The following is a 16,334-nucleotide window of genomic DNA, read 5'->3' as shown; positions in this document are numbered from 1 at the left end:
TTCGCTATGCAAAATCACGATATTATGACAGATGGGCTAAGCGCGGCCGTTCCTTTCCATCGGGAAAGGCCGCGTTGAATTTTGGTGAAATGCGCTAATAGTGTCGTGGTGGTACTAGTTGTCTCTTTCGCTCTACCCATCATCATCAGCGTTGACTCATTTTGCATTGTGCGCTTGGGTTCAATGTTTGGGTCGAATGTGTTGGTAGGTTGGGGAACTGGCGGTAAAATGAACACGTTAAGCAAAGTCATCATTTTCTAACTAATAAGTGAATGAGATATTTCAATCACCTTATATGTTTCTTGTTAGACATGTTTTGTACATATCTGGTAAAAATACTTCGTCATAAACACATTTTTTCAAAAATGATTTTCTAACTATGTCCAAAAATGAGACATGTTTATAGCGAGTGGGTAAATTGAACATGTATATATTGATAATATATTGAACATGTGGCGGTGGTAAAATGAACAGCTTCTGGTGACTTGCAAAATGTCCTGTATGTATGCAATGCGCAGCGTTGGAAAGCATTTTTCCGATCAATGCTAATATCCCAACAAATCATGAGCTTTGCATACACATAGGGCATTTTGCAGGCAAAAAAAATGTCACAGAAGAATTGAATTTTCATGACGTAATATTAACCATTTTACAATCCTGTGGCATCGAAACACATCTACAAACCTAGGGTTATCCAAGGGTGTTTGAACTTTTAGGATCTGTTTGAGAGCAACTAGAAAGCTTGGTCTATACATGAGATGTGATTATATTGTCTAAAATTTGTTTTTTCTTCATCGGTCCAGGTGTTTTTCCCACACACTAAGTACTAAGAAAATAAATATATTTTACATTAAGTAGTATAGTCCTACATCTACAGTTCGTGCAACCCCATAAGGCTGCCCCTTGTAGTTTTTTTTAATCAATTTCAGATTTCTCGAGTTTTGACGGAGCGATATTCAACAGAAATATCGAAAATTGGCCATGATAAGCTTCGGGTGGTGGTAAATAGTTTGAAGCAGGTAAATGATATTGCTGGCTACGGGCATTTTTCGAAAAAGTATATAAGGTGTATAGACCTTCACCGGTTCTGCTCTACCTAACTACCTCCTCTTTGACAAGGTTCATCTAAATCAGTGGTTTTCAACCGGGGGTGAATTAGACTACCCAAGTAAGAATTGAAGTTTTATAGCACGCTACAAGTGCAATCTAAGTTTTATCAGGGACTATAAAACTACCATAAAACCTCAATTGTTACTAGGGTATTCTAGGGGGTGAATTATGCGGGGTAAATTTTAATTTATTTTAACATTCCTGTAGCAAACCTTTACATATTGGTTCAGTGAGTCAAGAATAAAAATGCTGCCTGAGAGAGTACAGAAACAGAGTTCAAATTGAAATACTATGGCGTTCACTCAATTGAAAATATTTTTTTTACTTTTCTGACAGGGTGGTTAGCAATTTTCACCAAAGGGGTACATGATAAGGATCAATATACGGAAAGGGATACATGGAACGAAAAAGGTTAAAACCCACTGATCTAAATGTTCCGCGGGTTATGATCTGCACAAATTGCAAACAACTTTGACGCACAGCCTCCGTTTGAAGCAAAAAAAGTTCGTTGTGGGAAATGCAGTGAGAAACATGTGGATGATTCCTGTGAAAGGGATGTTGAAAAATGTTTCTATTTTGGAAATCCACATGATCTACCGACATGTCCCGCGTACAAACAGTGCTTAGCTTAGCTTAGCCTGTGGGTTTCCCGTGATTGATCAAAGCCTGTTGTAATTGTGTATTGAACCAATTGTATGATATTTGGGAGTAGTACATCATACTTAAGCTGACCAACTCTGGCGAAAAAATCCGTACACCATACCGCAACGAAGCATAATCGTTAAACACGCTCAGGCAAACTGTTCACACAGCGTACGGATTTTTTCGTCAGAGTTGGTCAGCTTAATCATACTCAACGTGAAACCTAAAGTGACTACGATCATGTATGATCAATAATGTAGATGGCCGCTTATTCAGATTAATTTTGGGATGGGAAGGAATGTTAGTTCAACACTTGACGAATTTCGCGCTAAAAGGTGTTCAGAATTGGGAGCACCCTCTCAGATTTTAATAAAACTTTCTGTGCATGAAGACTCACAAAAAGCAACTTGGCATACTTTGTTTTTTCCAAAAATGATCTAGACTGTCTTTTGACAAGGGTCAAACTTCTTGCACATTTTTTTCAAATGGCTATAGTTTAAAAATGGCAATTCCTACAAAAAAAATGTATTTGACGCGGCTCATAGCGGTAGCTAAACGGAGCCGTGGATCTTTTATATGTTCACAAATGTAAAAATAAAAATATAAACAAATATTATTATAATATTGGTTCTCGTGCGTGCAACTTTTTATTGCGAGCGGAGAGCTTATTTCACGGGGTTCGCTGGCAATCTTAACTGGGGGTTCATTTAATTCTTTTTTGTTTTTCACGTCCAGGTCTAAGCCGGCTTGGTGTCAGATCACATGTTTTTCCCTGTTTCTTGCACTTATTGTTGACCAGTGTAAATCCGTCACTGTTATTGTTATCCTTGCCGATGTTGCTTACAGTTGATTTTGCGGTTCTGGATGCTTCTTTTGTGGTTTTCATTATGGTCTGTGCAACTGCTGCCACAAATTTGGCCACCGTTTGTGGTTCAGGCAATGGTATTGAAAACTCTGTTTTGGGTTGGTTTACCGTAGATGAGTTGGAGATCGGTTGAGATGCGTCTTCCTCTGCATCTTCTGCGCAAGGTTGTCCATGATGTGCTGTCTGATTACAATACTTACATGTAGGAGTTTGCCCCTCATGGGTGCATAGCGTAGTTTGTTTAATTGTAGTTCCGTGAGTTTTGAGTTTTATTGTCAAGTAGGAGTGGACGAGCCCATCGACCCGCATTCTCACTACAAAAACGCCGTTAGGAGTACCCGGGAAGAAGTTTCTCCAAGTATCAGGTGTAACGGATTCTACTTCTCCGTATTGCGACATGTCACTTTCAACCACGTATTTTAAGTTGTTCTGCAAACGAAAGGCTCAGCTTGTGCTAACGTGTTGAATGATATTAACACTGCACAGCGAAGATGATGATACTGAAGGTACAACACTTCCGTAAGTCTAAGTTGCATTTTTACCTTCAAAAGGTATTCCACTTCACTAAAACTCGGGTGCGTTGAACAAAATTTCAAGTCAACGACCGCGGCGTTGGGTCGGAGTAGAGCTTTTTCGTCAACTTTACTCATGGTAACAAGAATAATCCGATGCTTCCTTTGTTCTAGAGACAATGTACACTAGATCGAGAGGCCTGTTGTTCACTTGGCTCGATTGTAGGTCTGACAGCGGCAGAGGTAGAAAGTAGACTGGATAAAAAATTGTTGTAGGAGTAATTTTCACAAAATTAGTTAAATTTTTGAATAAAAATATTGAAAAAATTCTTCATCGACTCTAAATTGAAATTGAAAAAAAATATTTCACAATTTTAAAGTCGTTTTACAAAAAAAACCTAGTTCCAAGATAGGTAATTATGTTTCCCACCTACGCGTGCTAGTGCGCTTTCAAGGAAAACAAGTTATTTGAAAAAACTTTTCCTTGTCCAAACTGAATTTTTTTCAGTGCATTTCTTCAAAAACTTTACCAATGATAGTCAGATTCATCTCAAAATCCAATAAAACTCAGTTTGTGAGAAGATATTGTCCAATTTAGCAACTAAGTATTATTAATCAATATCAATTGAAAAGAGTTTAAGCCATTAAACAAATATTCTATTATTACTTCTTTATTTTCTTGTCTAGTTCTGAGGAAGGATCAGGGAAAGAAATAACCACCACAATATTATGTATTGAATTTTTCATAATAATTTATTTATTTATTTTCTTAAAACTATCTTCATGCATGCTATCTTCTATTATTTCTATAGATGAAAAATACTTTTGGTTCATCTTCAGAATTAGAATACCTTTTCACTTCTACTTTGCCACCAGGAATAGGCACAAAACTGTGGAATTTCTGATTGCCAGCTTTGGCGTTATTATACAGTTCTTCGAGTTTTTCTAACATTTTGTTGTACTGTTCAGTGGATATGTAGCAGAAATTTAATTTTGTGATATTTTTATAAGTTTATCCAACTGCCCAGTTGTAACACTCTTGGGGAGTTATTATGGTATTTCCATAGTCGCAAGCAAGACTGGTCCTTTTTGCCATTCGCTTGAGAGTGGCACCAACAGCATCACAGGGTCCTTTTCCATGGGATGCTCTAAAACAATGCCATTCTGCGCTTAATTCATACTTTGACTGGAATCTACACAAGCTTCCGAAGTTTTTTTAATTTTTGTATTGTGCTGAAAAAGTTTGTCAATTGTTTCATAAAATTTATCATTTTTGAGATGAACAACTGAACTGCAGTCTTCCAGTCTTCCATTTCACCCATACAAAATATCCCCTACTTTTGAAAAAATCAATTTTGCAAAATATAATGGTTTACGTAAAAGAGCGACCATTATTTAAATGCTATCAGAATCACATTAAGTGTTATATAGAAGTATCCATCTTACAATTGCGATGAATAATAGCTAATATCAAATTATAACTCGAGCTCAAGCAGTTTTTCATAGCAAGGTTTGCCGACATTATTTTTAGAAAGCAAGATAAAAGTTTTCATTCACGGAAACATCAACAACTTCTTTAAAGCTCTACAACAAATATCAAACTGTCGAAGAATCATCCGTCGGAGAAGTGATGGTTAAAGTAGGAAAGATCCATTTCTCTCTCCCCCTTGCTGCAATTCAACGCAAAGAAATAAAACACACAGGTTCACAGATAAAAGAGAAGATTTTGTTTGTCCTCTTACGGGTTGGATCGGTTGTTACTGGGTGCAGTAGCAGTTTTGAAAACAGGATCAACACAACCATTTCCATTCCGCAAGCATTTTCCACTATGATGTATGATTCGAACACACCAAGCAGAAGAAGCAATGGTTGGTTGTCTTCGCGTATAACCAACGTAAGGATGGTTTGATGTAGCATTGAATAAAAAAACTCTGGAGCTACGGATAAGTTGCGTGCAAAATTTATGGCACAAATATGTGTCAGTGATATTTATGCAGCGACTTCTGTTTTCATTGAAATCTTCAAACAACCTGAAGCATTTTGGGGTCCGTTGGTAAGGTTGCAAAAAGCGACTGTGAAAAGGATACACACTGTCAACAGCGAAGCGGAAGCGAACGTAAAAAATCGAGCATTGTGCATGGAATGATTAGGAGTTGTAAGCATTTCGTTAATTTCTATATTTGTTTATTTTAGTCTTGTTTTTATATTCATTTTGCTTTCTTTTGCTCTTTTTACTATATACCATGTTCATGATGTTTTATTATTCATCTTGTTATTTACCCTTTTTTCATTATTTTACCTATTTTGCAATATTTTTCTATATCTTTAATATTTGTCCAATTTTCATTTCCTTCGTATAATTTGATTGTTTCAATTATTCAACCCGTTTTTTTATTTCTTCAAATAGTTTACATATTTTAAATTTTGTTTTAATTTTCATTGTCTTATTTTTTACACTTTCTGTTGTTTCTCCGTTTAGTAGTTTTTCTATTAGGTAGGTTTTTGAATATTTGCATATTAATAATCTTTTTCCATTATTTTAAGTATCATTTGTAGCTTTCTTCTTTTATTGCATTTTATCTATTTATTAGTTTTTTCTCGTTTGCTACTGGTTTGTTTTTCTCTAGCATTTTGTGAAAAGTTTTAATCATGAGTAATTCAAAAATATTGTACCAAATATATAAATGAAGAACTCGCAAAAACCACCTGAACTAGTTTTTTCCTAAAATACCCAAAACGTCAGCGACACTATCGAATAAATGAGAAGTTATATTTTCAGAGATTGGCAATGTTGTAGCGCACCGACTTGGCCGAATGTGTTGTTTATTTAACGTATTCTAGGTGAAACCACACAAAGATTCGAATAAAACCATGTAATACCGACATTCTGATAAATATGGAAATATTGATAAATCGGCACTTTCAAAGCCACTGAAAATTTCGTACAGATATTTAAAATTCGCGATCAAAATTTGGTCGACTTAAACTTGACGCATTTCTCTGCACGATATTCAACAAATCCGCAAACCCCTCAGTTACCTGTGAGCAGAATGATGACATTTTCTCTTTAGTTATAAACGTGTCAACCTAACAAATGGAGCAACACAGAGTAATTTTGCTCACGTATAGCCTGAATCCAAATTAATTGCACACCAAGTTAGTGAAACCGTTAAAAGTGACCAAATCAACTGTCACCAGCGTAATGGCAACCGGGAGGAACAGTGGCTGATATTTTAAAGCATATGAAGCTGTGGAAGTTCACACAGAAATATCTGATTTGGCTGGCCTCCTGTACGTGTTGTTAGAAAAGCGACATTTTCATTGCTACCAAGCCAGTCAACAAGGAAATTTATGTGAATGAGAGCATGAAAAAACGCCTGCTACCATTCATGAAGCAACACGATTATTCCACGCTATTTTGAGCGGATTTGAATACTGCCATTACGGAAAAAGGACATGTAGTGGTATAACGCCTATAAGGTTCTGGTGGCGCCCAAGGACAAGAACCATCCCAACACACTAGCGCTCGGTCGAGGACTATTGGTCCAACGTCAAGCGGAGCCTGAATAAGACCCAAAACTGTCCAAGTAAACTAGCTGTGGACGAGGTGGCTGTACAGAATTTAAAAAATAATAATAATAAACTTGTTTTAATCCACCTAGCGGTGCAATTGTGCCTTTCGCAATCATGAACACGAGAATTTTTTATTTGCTTATATTTATTAAAAGCTTTCAAGTGTTTACATTACAATTTTATTATACATGACTTAACAACTATATACAAGAAAAGAAATTATTATTCAAGTTCTAAAATTTTGCAAAAGAAAAAACAGCCACGGTAATATTGAATTGAAAAAAGGAGCGAAATCGGCAAAGTCCCAAAAAGTCGATTATCATAAAAAAAATTTCGAGATAAAATAAAATCTCGACGTTTCATGCATTTTAAAGATTTCTGAAATGATCGGTGTTAAGTCAGACCGGACTAAGTGACAAAATAATAATTTCGAGAAAAACGAGTTTAAAGTTTGAATCGCAGCATCCTTTACATTATGATTGGAAATTAATTTTTGCCATAATTCTTGCTTATTGTTACATATTTCAAAATTGACAAAAGTAGAATGTAACCTACGAAATTCTTTATCCAGTGCTATCATTATCTCATTTTTTGATGTTTTGCGACTTAGTCCGGTCTGACTTAACACCGACCAACTTTCATGGGCCCCCCATTGAAAAAAAATTTGAGTTCCGGCTTATATGGGAATTTCAAATGTGACCGGACGGTTTAGTCTATATTTCCGGACCCATATAAGCGACCCGTACGAAATTTTATAGACATCTGTGGGGATATTATAGCTCTCATTTGGGACTAAGTTTGTGAAAATCGGCCCAACCAGCCATTTGCGGGGGCGCAACACCTTTTACTTGAGACTAAGTTTGGTTGAATCGGTTTAGCCATCTTCGAGAAACCGATGTGACTGTTATTCTGAATTTAGATACTTCCGCCGGGGCTTCCGGAACCGATGATGGTGGCCAATGTGGCCAAAAAGACTTGAATGGCTGTTAGTGACCCAATACTATACATCGAAGTAGTTGTGGTTACACTTTGGAAATTTTTTCACCTTTATACATTCATTGCAGAATTTATTAAAATCGATATTTTCTGCGTGATCGTACCGTTAATCGGGGTGACATTGATCACTTTTCAAAGTAATCATTGCATATTTTTAGACGCAACACATTTTTTCCAAGTTTAATATTTTTAAACCATGTACTGGTGTAAGGAGAACAAGATTGGATGGTTTTACCTAAAATTGTCCTATTTTTCCAAAAATGATTTAAAGTTGATGTCCATTTTCGTATTCCGGGGTGACTTTGATAACCTGCATGTTCACCCACATTAAGTTATTGATGTCAATGTTTTTCATTCAAATGTTTGTTTAAACTAATTCTGGAAAGATACTCACTGTAAAATAGATGTTAATTGGTATTATACAAAGTATTTCAATGTACTGTAAAATTCGAGTAACCAAAATTCGTATAATTTGTGTCCAACTAGAATAAAAGATTCTGAAAATCTTTAAAACTACTAAAATTGTTTTATGTCAGTGCTTTATCAATGTACAAAATGTTTCATCCATTTTAACACGTTGGGATATTGAACAATAAAAAAAAGTTGCGAGTTTTAGCTTAAAAAATTGAAATAATTGCCAACTAGTTTCACAAAAAATTGTATATAAAATAAACAAACTCTTAAAAGTAAATTTGGTACATCCCACTCTAAAGGAAAATAAAATCTCGCTTGTAATTTATTACTCTTGCTCAAATATGAGATTTATTTGTTTTATAAAAAATAGACACTTTATGAAGCTTCGTAAAAATAAGGTAAAATCAAATTTCGGTTTTTTGTAGTTTTTGTCCTCAAAAACCGAACAAAATACTCAAAAAGTATAACAAACCAGTATTTTATAAGTTTAGAGTAAAAATTATTTCAAACTAAAATAATTCGGTAGACTATTCTGGTTTAATGAGCGATCTACGAAAAAAGTTTCGAGTGATCAAAGTCACCCCGTAGTAGAAAAATCTACAATGATGGAGCGGCCCTTGTATTGGACCCCCCGGGCCCATAATTTCTCTCTTAAGTCCTGGTACTTTAAGATGCATACAAAATTAATTTCAATATAATTCCGTAAGAAACCTACTTGGCGCATCTTATTATACTGGTTTCCATTCATTACCGTATCTTTCTTCGTGGTACAAGTTGTTTTAACACATTTGGTCCGCTTTTTTATCCGAATACTCCTCTGTGCGCTCTATTGATCAAGTCATGACCCGTTGTTTACCCGTCTGAAACGAGAAAGTTTTTATTCCAATTGATTCGAACAATCTTGCAAATTTCTCTAGTTTATTTCATCATCTATTGGTAATAATATTTTTTTCTTTTTTTTTGCCTTTCAGGTAAATTAAATCAATATTGGAAACACAGTTTTGGTGAATAAGGTAACTAATTCAAATTTAAAAACATAACATGAAATATTTCCTACATTAGAACAAACATAAACTGGGTTTTCTGAATTTTAACCTGGCCGTAGCTAGAGGTGTGCAGCGAGAGGTTTCTTTCCCCCATAAATCAACCCCCCCCCCCCCGCTAAGATCACCCATAATGTCCCCCTCAGACAACCACTCTACAGATCCCTTCCTCTCATACCCATCATTTTTATACCACCATATCACCGGGCATATTCGGATATGCTGCAGTTGTTACTCACAACCAATTCAACCCCTCTCACACACCCACACCCACACGTTAAAATAAGTTGGCAAGAAGCCAACATTGAACTAATACTGTTTGGGTCAAATAAATATTAATTTTTGATTGAAGTGTTTCAGCGATGGCGCGTGGTTGGCGAGCCCATGCATCTAGGCGCAAAGTGCACTGTACTAAAAATGTAATAGACATTTCCCTAATCATATTGAACACAACAAGCCATAGAATCATAGTTTGAAGAAATGAGAAAGGCACAATTGCACCATTAGGTGTATTAAAACCGATTTTTTTTTTATATTAAGATTGAGGAGGAAATTTTTACATATTGTTAGAGTGCTTACATCTTTTATGGTGTAATTTTGCATTACTGCGAAATATAGTTACCGGTTTGGTTTTGGGCGTACCGATGCATTTTCTGTAATCTATTTAACCTTCGCTTTCTTTGCTGATATGTCTCACTTATCTGCTAAATATATACGAACTACTCTTTTTCTGCTTACCCTAACCAATGACGTAGCTCGAACGGATGGGAGTAGTACACGAATTGTATTGTTCTGAAAAGCACGTAAAGTAAAGTGCACCGTTGCCAGCGAATTCCAAGTGTACTGTAATTCAAAACGACGTGCTAAGCGACCCCCGCCCCTAGTCACAGAGGACCTTCCGGAACATGTGACATAACTAGAAAATTACTAGGACAAATTGAATTAACATAAATCAACTATGGTCACTTGCTGCGCAGTTCCATGCCTCGACAACCTTTCCCTCTGTCGACGATTCGTGGTAAAATAGAATAGAACGTGCGGGGACCTGTTTCCTGTGAAATGGAAGCGACACACCGAGGCGACACAACCGAGAAAATACCAACTTGCATTTCTAGTTCTTTAAATCGGTCACATAGACACAGTCGTCATTGGCGGTGGTGATGGCAACGATCATGAAGAAATCGCAAGAATGTCCTATTCGGACAACAGCGAACTCATGCTTCCTCTGTAACAATCATGGTGAGAATTTCAACGTATTTAAAAAAGCTGGCTCATCACATTCAATGTCGGATAGATCGTCAATGCGATTGTAGTTTAGTTGAGTTTTCCAACTGTCTCTATTTTAAACCCAAACCATTCATTGGCGTGGGCGCCGTTTTTGAACCGAAACGGCATCGGTGGAAGAAGGGGGAAGACGCATCGGCCGGTAGGAAAAACTATTGAAAGAAGAGAAATGGCTTCCCGAAAAGCAGTCTTTATTGGCGGCGACAGTGTGGCGACGAGGGCGTTTTTCCATATGTGTGTATAATTTTGAACCAGAGATCCATTCGACAGTATTGTTATTAGTGGTGGATGGAAAGCTTTTTTCGGTTAGTCGCGATTTTTCCTTTGCATTTCCACTGTCCTGTACTGTTCGGTCCGCCATTCTCACCATTAGCCATTGCCATCAGCAGCGCCGCGGCTCAGTGTCTGTGCTGTACGCTTCGAGGAAAACTCGGAAAACTGTCAGTAGGACGTGGTTCGCGCTTAGTACTACCAGTGATCTTCACCGTTTCGCGAGTGTGTTCTACTTTTATATTTGGGCTGTGTTGTGCTGTGAGTATTTTTGGCATCGACTTTTGCACATTCCAGATTTATCGCAATAGAGAAAATAAATTTGGCTGGGCTGGAGGATCTGTCGAGTTTGTGGAAGGTTTCGTTTTTTCGGTTAATCTAAACATTTATTAATCATGACGAATATTTCGTATAAACATGGTGCGAGCGATTTTGGGGGTGGCCATTCAGTTGGTGTTCTATGATGCCGGGTTATTTTTAAGCTGTAATGTTCGGTGCGAACAGCGTGAAAACGGCCGTTAAATGATTGCGATGAATGGTAGTTCAAATAATATTAAAACGAGAAATATTACGGAATAAGCACGAAACGCGCTTCCTACTGAGCGCTCGAGAGCGATTAAAACACATGCCCGTGGCAGTGATTGAAGACAGGCAGTTAAGATGGCTCAATTACGGGAACTGTTGCAATAATAATAATAAACGGAGCGTGGTGCTTTGAAATGGATGCCAAAAAGTGCGCAGATCTGAATGGATGAATCGGGTTGTTGACGCAATTGTTGGTTTAACAGTGAAAATTGTCATACCTTCATTTCCATTAGGCTAGATATATGTAGTCCATGTTCAAATGAAAAAAATGGTAGTTAATAGCGAACTCTTTTTTCTTAGCAGAATCAATACTGTTATTCTTTTTCATGACAAGCGATTGAAAGCTTCACTTATTGATAAGAATCCGTTCGAAAAAATGTTAGAATTGGTGATCTTCGACCCGATAATATTTTAGCTCAAAGTAACCTTTGCCAAAGCAACATGTTCTCACGAATATAAACCGAGAATCCCAACATATCATTGAAAAGCAATCAATTGAAACCGTACAAGTAAATTCGATGAACAGGTCAGTTTTGTTTGGCAGTGTATATCATAACATCATGATCAAAGAGCGGAGTACAGATGTACAGATATACACTGAAATTTGATTTGGTTCATAGATATATATTGAATGTTTGGCTTTGTAACCAACAAGCTGTCATTAGAGTTTGTTTTGAATAATTTCTTGTCTTCAAACAAGTCGCAATTGAACTCACACGAATTTTCAAAAACATTGGAAGAAAAAAACGCGTCATTACTCGCGTTTATCCTATGAAACTACTTAACTTAAAATGAGAGATATGGGCGAAAACCGGAATCATTTCTTGAAACCTGTCGAAAATCTTAGCTGAATTTACAGAAAGTTCGGGAGAACCTTTCAACGGAAGAGCTCGTTCTGGTAGCAGCATCAAGTGCAAAAGCTGAGTGGTTCGAAGAATGAAACGTCATTGACACTCGAAGAGGCGATTGCGTTCATTTTCACGAACGGTTTCAACAGGTAGCAGTATCAAGATCTGCAATCTATCAACCTCAACCAAAAAACAAATTAGACCTTAAAAAACTCTGATATCCTTCTGTTATATAAACGTAACAAATAATTCAACATAGTTTTTCAATATTTTTAAATAAGAAAATCAGACTTGTACTTGAAAGCGACTGTCGTAGATTTGGTAGACCACTCTGCAAAGCGCTTAATTTATCACATCAAGCGCAATACTGAAACCCAGAAACTAAGCATGATTTTGATTATCAAATGGGGAGTTGATGATAGTTCGACTCATGGTAGTTAAAATGTTTGGTAACGATTTCCAGTATTACACACACTATCAGTCATCTTTAAAAGACGTTCTTATTGAGGATTATAAATCATCAAACTTAACCCTCCACTACAAAAATTAAGGTATGATTAACCCTTTCATGCTCAACTTTTTTCTAGTGAATGTAGGATTTTAAAACTATTTTTCCTTGAAAACGGTGGGGTCAAGAAACACGAAAAGCCATTTTTCATAAAGATAGGTGCTTCCCTCGCAGTGCTAGAAGCTGCTCAATTTTTACCTTCCAATGCTCAATACAATTCTCCTAGAATATTTACAATAGTCCACTTGTGTGGAAAACGTAGCCAAAGGCACTCTAAATTGATAAGTTTTGTCAGTTTTCAATAAATTTGCAATATAACGAAGATATATGAAAAATTCATTTTTCGTCGTCAACGTAAACTGTCCCTGGCAGCACTGCTCCTATGGAATGCAATCAGACTAACTGAAATAACTTCAGTTCTAGAGCTGATCCTTGTAACTGTTAGTACTCAAATGAAAGACAATAGTCACATTTATTAGCCTTACTTGTTTTTGTGAGCAAATCTTGCCTCAATCAAAAGTTATAGCTGTTTAAAAACATTGTTGTCCACAAACAACATGGGCATGAATGGGTTAAAGCTTCAACGACGAAGATGAAAACAGAGAATTGCGCGAATTCAACAATTCCCATATATGTGCACTCAGGTTTCTTTATGTAGGGGATACTCGCGTAAAAAACAACGCAAATAACCGCGTAAAAAGATTTCAGTGTATATTTGCATTTTCGATGGTTCCATTATGTTTGTTGTTGGTATGGTAGGATACGGTTTTCACGCTATTTCAACGTTTGTACATAGGTCGAGTAATTGATGATATGGTGCGGCACCCTGCATATCTGCAATATGAAAATCCTACAAATGTACGTGATCCTTAAAAGGTTTTAGCAAGACTTCAAAGAATCTGCGAATAAAAATAATTTTTTATAACGAAGCTGCAAAATTTTTTTTACTCAAATTTGATTTATTTGAGAAAGACAAAAAAGCGTTTTCAAATTTTTTAATATATTGTAGACAAAAGTACAACCTTTCGAATGCAATCAAATTATCTATTTTCGTTTGCCCCCTTTTAAAATATTTAAAAAGGCGTATTTTTTAGTGAAAATGATGTATAACTTTTGAACCAGACAAGATAAATTTTTTCTTCCTCCAGCAAATCATGCTCTCAATTAAAATCACATTAAATCACACTAAAGAACTGTACGGAGAAAACTGATTTTTTGAGTTACACCCTATGTTAAGATCTGGAACTCACTATAAAATGAAAACGGTTTGAGATACAAAGTTCGCATCTTCGAAAAAGTTGCTCAGAATTGATTGCTCTAGAACAGTGTTTCTCAACCTGGGGTCGCGGACCCATAGAGGGCCGCAAAGTCGTTGATAGGGGTCCGCGAAGAAAAACATATTTTCCGAGTGCATACTGAAATTTCAACTCTTGTTTCCTAACAAATTGAAAATAACATATCGATAGCATACAATGCGATGTTTATTCGTGGGGGGTCGCAGAAACCCAGGGTTATTTCTAAGGAGTCCGTGGTACGAAAAAGGTTGAGAAGCGCTGCTCTAGAATATTGCGGAAGGAAGCATATGAATCCATCGATACCGTCGATTATTCTGCTACATCGCATGTATGCAATTGAAAATTTTCATGCATGTTATTTTAGTTAGTGCGCAGCATTTGTCCATCACATCTGAGCAACGGCCTTGGTTGAATAATCTCATTTAAGCGACCATTATAATTAGAAAATATAATGAACTACACGTACTGTTACGACGAATGCGAATGATACCAACTGATTTAAATCGTTTGTGTATAGGTAAACCGACGGATTTATTTAGGAAGCTAGGGATTTAAAAACAAATCCAATCATCACAAAAAACAATCTCTTTACCAATACAAGGAATGATCGGTTATTACAAACCAGTTCTTAAATTTGCGATTACTGAAGCGGGTCCTAATAAACGATACATTAGTAGCCATGCCGGGCGGCTAAAATCACCAACCTCTAAAGTCAACATGTCCAAAGTGAAGAGCATTTGTCAGCGAATGGATGCAGGTTATCCTCTGATTAGAAACTAATTGATATATCACTGCAGCCGCCACACGTAACCCATCCACCGCACATGGCTACCGCATACCTTCTCCATATAATCTTGCCCATCAATAAAATGTCCGCAGCGCCACCCCTGTCAGTGTGACGGGACACATAAAATACAGCAACAATCGCTTGCTTCCAAGGATCATCTATCTTTGGCTTGCTAAACGATCCAAACCCCGGCACCATAGACGCAACATCAGGTTGGTCCACACTTCTGCTCACTGACCTTTGTCATTCGTTTGGCTCCGTTCATACATTGTCATTAGGGAGCTAGGATTAAATGGGCCGAAAGTTCGGGCCCAGGCCATCGGCCGTCCACCGTAAACTCATAAATTTTAATCAAAACTCACTCGTTCAAATTTTATCAAATTCGTCCCTTCTTGATAACTAAATTCAATCAGTGCTAAATATTAATTAATGATGAATAATTATGGGATGTGTCCGGAATTCAACCGAGCGTCAAAAACAAAAGCCAACCTTGGCCATTCCACGATGATTCATCCGATGAAGGATAACCGCTCATAATTTGCAGAGGTGTTGATGTTATGAGAATTATCGGTTGAATGACTGAATTCTGAAATGGCATGCCTGTGTTATTTTTGGAATGCTCCATATAACGAGTGCGATGTTCGCAGTAGATGTAAAAACAACTCAAAAATGTCAGCTGTCAGCATTTCCGTTTGCATATTACACAGTTTCAGTTCTCGAAGGCCACCTACCGGACACGCTGCTCGGTAATGTGCGATTTTACATGGACCATATTCAGCTAGTCAACTGTACGAACAACCAACCGACCGAGCATATAGGACAAATGATGAGCTGCCGGTCGGTCATTTCGTTTCGTCCAGATTGTTGTCGTTCGAAACAATCGCCAGCGTCGTCCGAGATAAATTGACCAGGTACCATTTCCATATCATTACGCTCATCACCCACCATAGAGCAGACGCTCAGGGGCCCGAAATGAACTAGAATCTACCTAGTAGGACAAAATGTGTTGGTACCCAGTAAAGTTGATATTGCGTTGCGACAGCTCATTTCTCTAAACGTTCGAAGGATCATCAACGCTGCATAACTAATGCGTTACCGCAATCACTGACCATTGTTGGAGTGAAAAGGGGTGCATGTTTGTATTTGTGCAGTTTTGGGTGTGTCAATGGAACGAAGGGATCGAGGATGGATTAGTTTCTAATTAACATTATGTCTGTTCAAATAATTACAACAGTTTCGTTTTTTCCGACTGTATACGTTATTAAAAAAATTTTAATGCATGATTTTTTTTTTATTTCAATTATAGAGGTTTTAACCTTAAGGTCATTCGCCTCTTCGGGTTAGAAAAATCTCTTTGGAAAAATTTCTAACCCTATGTGCGGGGTCGGGACTCGAACCCAGGTGCGCTGCGTACAAGGCAATCGATTTACCAATACGCTACGCCCACTCCCCATGATTTTTATTTGGATGTTCCCACATTTTTATTGATTACCAGATTTCGTTCTGGTAGGCTTTCTTTAATTTACTTAAATGTATTTTTGAGACTCATCCGGAGAAGAATTTAAATAGAATCCCGATAAAAAAGCTTAGGGACCATCCATA

The 16,334-nt window shown here is 37.1% G+C and overlaps 1 protein-coding gene across 32 annotated transcripts in view; it reads left to right on the top strand.

Annotated features, from left to right (window-relative positions):
• Window positions 1–16,334, top strand: part of LOC131692185 (protein muscleblind) — a 782,320-nt gene that overhangs the window by 485,760 nt on the left and 280,226 nt on the right. Inside the window, exon 1 of one of the 32 annotated variants that reach the window (XM_058979074.1) lies at window positions 10,711–10,970. The exons of 29 other annotated variants lie outside the window; for them this stretch is intronic. The gene's annotated coding sequence lies outside the window, so the exon portion shown is untranslated. Of the gene's footprint in view, window positions 1–10,710; window positions 10,971–16,334 lie in introns of those variants that run through there. 2 more of the 32 variants (XM_058979070.1, XM_058979069.1) reach the window with 2 other exon arrangements.

Source organism: Topomyia yanbarensis, chromosome 3, assembly GCF_030247195.1.
Source record: "Topomyia yanbarensis strain Yona2022 chromosome 3, ASM3024719v1, whole genome shotgun sequence".
Lineage (NCBI taxonomy): Eukaryota > Metazoa > Arthropoda > Insecta > Diptera > Culicidae > Topomyia > Topomyia yanbarensis.
The sequence above is the reverse complement of the archived record's forward strand: the minus strand, read 5'-3'. Positions and strand labels throughout refer to the sequence as shown.